The following is a 7,004-nucleotide window of genomic DNA, read 5'->3' on the forward strand; positions in this document are numbered from 1 at the left end:
TGTCAGACATAAGCGAATCCCCAATAAGGGCAATGGTAGCAGCCACTGAAATATGAGACTGAAAAGGCAGTTGCCTGCCCCGAGGTATTGTGGAGGGTGTGTTAGTTACTAGATAGAACTAACCATCATGCAGCACATGGGTGCTGGGAACCCAGAAAGGGGAAATGGACATCTGCTGGGATCCACGGGATGACAAAGAAAGAAATTTCAGATGAGAGTTGGTACTTGGGTTGTCCTTGTTGCAGATTTAAAATGTTACCAGAAGGCAGCAATATCTCAAATTTATTCTGTAAGAAAGAAGACCATTTATGTAGGAGGTTCCCCCACCCCAAATATGGTACATGTACAGTGCCTAAATTAATTTTCTGTGGGGAGGTGTCTCCTAGTTGAGTTTAGGTTCACAGACCATGGATTCTGGACAATTGCATAGACTCCCTGGCATTCTCATGACAGCAATACATCTTACCTTCCTATTTTGGAATCATTAAATCTCAGCAAATACTGTATTCTGGGAATTCCATTTTTGCCTGGGATAACTACTCCAATTCTAGTGAGAAATATCTCAGATCACAGGTGCTGATGGAAAAACTGCTATAGCTCAGAACGAACAGAGCACGAAATCAAAGAGAACTTTGAGTCCTTTAAATTCAGAGAGTTTGGTTTTGGATTTTAATGCCTTTGGACTTTGATATCCTATGTTGAATAACATGACTGGACATACTTGGGGATGGGATCTGAAATGAAATGGGAGTAAATTTCTCAGCTTCCCCTGACCATCCCAGTCTAGTTTCTCTACAAGGAACTACATTTGCCATTCTTGGTCCAAGTGTTTAGGTGAGGCTGACTTTAACCTCAGTTCCTGGAATGGACACAGCCCCAGGTCTGAGCAGAAGGGTACATTGTTCTTCTGAACTAAGGTGATGGGATCAGGGGTTGTTGACATGTGACCCTAGCAAAGCCTATTGTATTACACCATAGGAACTTTGCTAGATTTATTGGGAAAGAACATTCTCATTTGTTGGGATTCTAGCTATGAGGATAATACAAACCCATTGCTGCTGATAAATATCTTTATTGTCACATAGGGGGAGCCTGCCTGAGAATGAAGCCAACAGAGGAAAGTGGAACTGAATAAGGAGGAGGCTGTGTCTTCTTTTTTTGAACCCCTCCATTCTACTATATCAGCACCTTAACCATACACTGGGAAATTATGTGAGCAAATAAATTCTCTTTTTTGTTTAAATTGATTGGAGTTGGAATTCTGACACCAATTGAATAAGAAGAACAGACATATTCTCTTTTTTATCAATACAAAGTATAGTGAAAGAATGAACAATTAAATGAACAAATGAACTCAATGTTAGCACAGAATGTACATTGCCTCAAAAAACTAATACAAAAAATAGTATTTTACCACTTCTCAAGGCTTTTATACTAGAGCATGGTGAAACACTTTGTATTTTAAGGTTCAGTCATTCTCTGAATAGCTGATATATTTAGAGTACAAACTACTTGTTCCTCTCCAATTTTCCAGTAAATTGAGTAATGTGTGTCACTATTACAAAGGAAAAAGAAGGAAGGGAAGGGTGCTGTTATCTCCTAAGATTTAAAAATATCTCAGAAATCATGTTATTCATGCTGCTTTGTCTAGTTCTCATCCATAGAAAACTATTAAATATTTAATATTACTGCAATGCTGTGCATTTGTAGTGAAAAATTCTTTAAAAAATTTTGATACCCTACTTTCAAAGAAAAAGAAGAAAAATAGACAATTATAAGAGAAATAGATTTGCATTTATCCTGTATCTTAGTCTGCTCATCTACTGTAACAAAATACCATAAACTGGGTATCTTAAACAACAGAAACTTATTTTCTCACCGATGTGAAAATTAGAAGCCCAGATGAAGGTCTGGCAAGGTCAATTTCTGGTGAGGGCTCTCTTCTTGGCTTGCAGATATCTGCCTTCTTGCTGTGATCTCACATGGTGGAAACAGAGGAAGAGAGAGAGAGAGAGAGAGAGAGAGAGAGAGAGAGAGAGAGAGAGAGAGAACTCTGGTGTCTCTTCTCATAGGGACACTAATCTTATCAGATCAGGACCCATCCTTTATGATCTCATTTAATCTTAATTACTTTCTTACTTTAAATAGAGCAATATTGGTGGTTACAGCTTCAACATATTTTGGAGAGACACATACACTCAACCCATAACATCGTGAAAATTGGTACTTAAAGAAAATTGGGTTTACAAGAGGTTGAGGAAGAAAAAGAAGACATTTATAGTGATTCTGAGAGGAGATCTTAGGGACACATTTCAGTGCTTTGGAGGTTGATGGTGATGATTTTCATTATGTTCAATGACACTTGGAAACTATGACTTTCCATCTCTAGGTGCTCTTGCATTTTCAGACACGCGAGTTAAGAAATATTGGAGGTTCAAAAATAAAATGAAGCACTTAGAGGGAGATTTTCCTAAGAGAATCTGAAAACTGTGAAAGAGTGGAAAAGTAGGAGGGGAGAAAGTTACAGGATATATAAAAGAACTTGTGAGTTGGGCAAGGTGAAATTTCCAGAGCTTTTAGTAAAGGAGGCAGCACGGGAAACAAGAAGGTGACATATGACACAGTCTGTGAGGAAACAAAAGGTGGGGTTGAGGGGCCTTATGTAAGTTCACCTAACGCAAACTAACCACCTGCTGAAGCCATCACTTATCTTTGAATGTCTCTTAGTTTGGGGTTTCCCAGAAGTGGACCCCGAGACTGGGACTTGTGTACAAGAGTCTATTTACGAGGTGATCTCTGGATGTACAGGTAGGAGAGCAGAGAAGTGAGATAGCAAAGGGAAGGAGGCCAATTCAAGGGCAGATTCCTGCTATGGAAAGTTAAGTAAAGCTCAGTACTGTTGAGGACCTCTGGGATTGACTGTAGAGCACAAGGCAGGCTAACCAACCCTCCCACTCCACCTCTGCCTTCTCTGGCCTTCCCTGCATGCAAGCTGCTCCTGCTTCTTCTAAGTCACAGGCACCTTCAGTAGGAAGCAGCAACATGTACCTAGCAGTGAGCACCAGCAGATAGGGATGGGGAATGGGCAGCATTATGGAGGGGCCAGCTTAAAAGAAAAAAATCACAGCCAAGGTCTTCAAATCACTGGTAATCACAATGCCTTGGAGATGTGGTAAGACACTCATTTGCAAAGCTCTATAATATTCCTAGCTCTAGATTGCTTAATGTATTTCATCCAGGGTAGTGATGGTAGAGGAGAATGAAGAAGGAAGAGAGTGGGCAAGGATGATTATTTCTACTTACCTATGGAAGAAGTGATCAATTACATGAATAGGCCAACATCACTCAATTTAGTGATAAAACTAGAACCAGAATTAAATGTTAATGTCTTGTCCAGGATGCTTTCTCTTAGGCTCTGTATCAACAATGTAAAGTGCCTCTAAGAAATATGACCCATGAGCTGAATTTTCAAGGGACAAGCAAAGGAACAAGGGCATTAAAGTGATCTACTGCTCTAGGCTACACTATTTTGGCCACAGTGGTAAGAACAGTAAGTAGTGTTGGCATCAGACAAACCAAACTTTAAATGTTGATTCTACTACTTACAAACAGCATAAACCTTGGTTAAGCCCCTTATCTTCTCCAAACTTCAGTTTCATAACATGCTAAACATGGGTGATAATACTTCCCACATGGGTTTGCTGTAAGGATTAACTGAGATAATAAGTGAGAAATGGCTTTGTAAACTACCAAGTGCCGTACATAAAAAGGCATTAACAAAATAGTCCAGGAGATACGTGAAGAAGTCAATACAGCATCCCTTTGTAGCATTTCCATGGAGACGGTGAAACCATAGCAGGCTTTTAGTTGTTTTTGTATGATTTTAGAAATCTTTTTTTAAGGCTCGGGATGAAAGCTGATAGGATTGAAAATGCTGGGAGATTAGGAGAAGAGCTTGAGTTTGAGCTCATAATCTTCCCGTGCAGCAACATATTGACAAACTAATGCTCGAGAGTGAATGATTTCCGTGGCACAGGAAATCCATCCAGTTAGCTGCTTCCTATAGATAGAAAAGTGCTAACAAAGGTCAAGGAAGCTTAGCCACAGGAAAAGAGTTTAGGAATTTTTCAATGCCAAGATTTTCCACTGCCTGCCATTGGTCTAATCATAATCTGAAGGAAATTCCCAGGAAAATCTTTGTCGCCACTATTCCTCAAAAAAAATTCAGCAGCAAAGATAGAATTCCATATACCTTCTGGATCACCAGCTAGGTGGTGACACTCTGTTAGCCAATCCCAAACTCACCATCAGGCAAGTTGTGGTCTTTTGGTGTATGTCGCATTTGAGACTGATGCATTTGAATTGCAGTTCAAGGGTGGGGGAACATTTATGCTGTAGGTGTGGGTCTTGACCTCAGGTTTGGATTTCCATTCCAGCTCCACCACTTACTAGTTCTGATACCTCGTGAATACCACTTGGTTTTTGACCATTTATTCATTCACTCATGGAAAAGAAAGTTGAGTTAGAAGGTTAGCTCTAAAGATGGTCAGAGTTGAGAAGTACTTTTTGGATGTGACAGGAAAGACATTGCAGAGGTGGAGATATTGGAGACTTAAGAAATTTAAGATGATGTAACTAAACCAGGTCTAAAGGAGACAGATGAGATGGAAGCAGAAGCCCAGATGAGAGTGTCATCCTTAGGAACAAGAAAGCTCCGTCTTCTATGTGATCATATGTGCAGATGTGCTGTGATACAGCTGATGGATGCTGCTTTCATTTTCAAAAGTGGGAGTGAGATATATTTCAAGGCACCACTTTAAACTGTTCCTTTTTATTTTTCACTAACAACTAGCCCTCAGGGTTTATCAATCTACAAATCAATAATGTTCCATGTTTGTTCCTAATGAGAAGCATACAGTGCTATTTTAAGCTACCACATATGGTGATCTGAAAGCTAGTTTGGTGAGTTAAGGACAAATAAATTTCCCTGAAGTGGGCTTATCAATTGGACATCTCTGTGCCTAGTCTAATTTATCAAACAGAGAATCAGAGGGGATCTGCATAATTCAGCAGGTCCTTACTGTCACTCTACAGGCACTGTTTTAGGTTCCAGGAGAGAGCCTCAAATGAGTAAGACATATTGTGCTTTGCTTTATTGTACTTTGCAGAGAGCCCGTTTTTTACTAATTGAAGGTTTACGGCAACCCTGCGTTGAGTAAGTCTGTTGGCACCACCATTTTTCCAACAGCATGTGCTCACTTTGTGTCTATGTGTCACATTTTGGTAATTTTTGAAATATTTCAAACTTTTTCATTATTATTATATCTGTGATGGTGATCAGTGATATGTTATCTTTGATGTTATTATTGTAACTGTTTTGGGATGCCATGAACTGTGCCCACATACAACAGTGAACTTAATTGACAAATATGTTACGGCTGCCACACCGACCACCTACTTCCACATCTCTCTCTCTCTCCTGAGCCTCCCTATTTCCCGAGACACAACAATATTGAAATTAGGCTAACTAATAACCCTACAATGGCTTCTAAGTGTTCAAATAAAACGAGGGTTCACATGTTTCTCATCCTAAATTCAAAGTCAAAAATAATTAAACTTAGTGAAGAAGGCAAGTTGAAAATCAAGATAGGCTGAAAGTTAGGCCTCTTATGCCAAGCAGTTAGCCAAGTTGTGAAAGAAAAAAAAAAGTTTTTGAAGGAAATTAAAAGTGCTACTCCTGCTGGTGGGACTGCAAACTAGTTCAACCTCTGTGGAAAGCAATATGGAGATACCTTAAAGTGATACAAGTGGATCTACCATTTGATCCAGCAATTCCACTACTGGGCATCTACCCAAAAGATCAAAAGTCACTTTATGAAAAAGACACATGCACTCGAATGTTTATAGCACCACAATTCACAACTGCAAAGTTGTGGAAACAACCCAAGTGCCCATCAATTCATGAGTGGATTAATAAAATGTGGTATATGTATGCCATGGGATACTACTCGGCTTTAAGAAACAATGGTGATATAGCACCTCTTGTACATTCCTGGATACAGCTGGAACCCATTCTACTAAGTGAAGTATCTCAAGAATGGAAAAACCAGCACCACATGTACTCACCAGCAAATTGGTATTAACGGATCAACACCTAAGTTGACATATAGGAGTAACATTTATCGGGTGTCGGAGGGGGGGAGGGGAAAAGAGGGGATGGGTGTATACAACCAGAACGAGTAATATGTGCAACGTTTGGGGGATGGACATGCTCGAAGCTCTTACTCGAGGGGGGCATGGGCAATATATGTACCTTAACACTTGTACTACCATAATACGCTAAAATAAAAAAATCAAAGTGCTACTCCAGTGAACATACAAGTGATAAGAAAGTGAAACAATCTTATTGCCCATATGGAGAAAGTTTTAGTGGTCTGGATAGAAGATCAAACTAGTCAAAACATACCCGTAAGCTAAAGCCTAATCCATAGCAAGAGCTTAACTCTCTTCAATTCTGTGAAGGCTGAGAAAGGTGAGAAATCTGCAGAAGAAAACTTTGAAGCTATCAGAGTTTGGTTCAAAAGGTTTAGGAAAAGAAGCCATCTCTATAACATAAAAGTGCAAGGTGAAGTAGTGAGTGCTGATGTAGAAACTGCAGCAAGTTATCTAGATCTACCTAAGGTAAATGATGAAGGTGGGTAAGCTAAACGATAGATTTTTAATGCAGACAAAACATTGTTCTATTGGAAGAAGGTGTCATCTAGGACTTTCATAGTTGGAGAGATATATTAATGCCTGACATAAAAGCTGAAAAAGGACAACTCTTTTAGGAGGGGCTAATGCAGCTGGTGCCTTTAAGTTGAAGCCAATGCTAATTTACCACTCTGGAAATCCTAGTGCCCTTAAGAATTATGCTTAATTTGCTCTGCCTGTGCTCTATAAATGGAACAACAAAGCCTGGCTGACAACACATCTGTTTATAGAATGGTTTACTAAATATTTTA

This window comes from Microcebus murinus, chromosome 4, assembly GCF_040939455.1.
Source record: "Microcebus murinus isolate Inina chromosome 4, M.murinus_Inina_mat1.0, whole genome shotgun sequence".
Lineage (NCBI taxonomy): Eukaryota > Metazoa > Chordata > Mammalia > Primates > Cheirogaleidae > Microcebus > Microcebus murinus.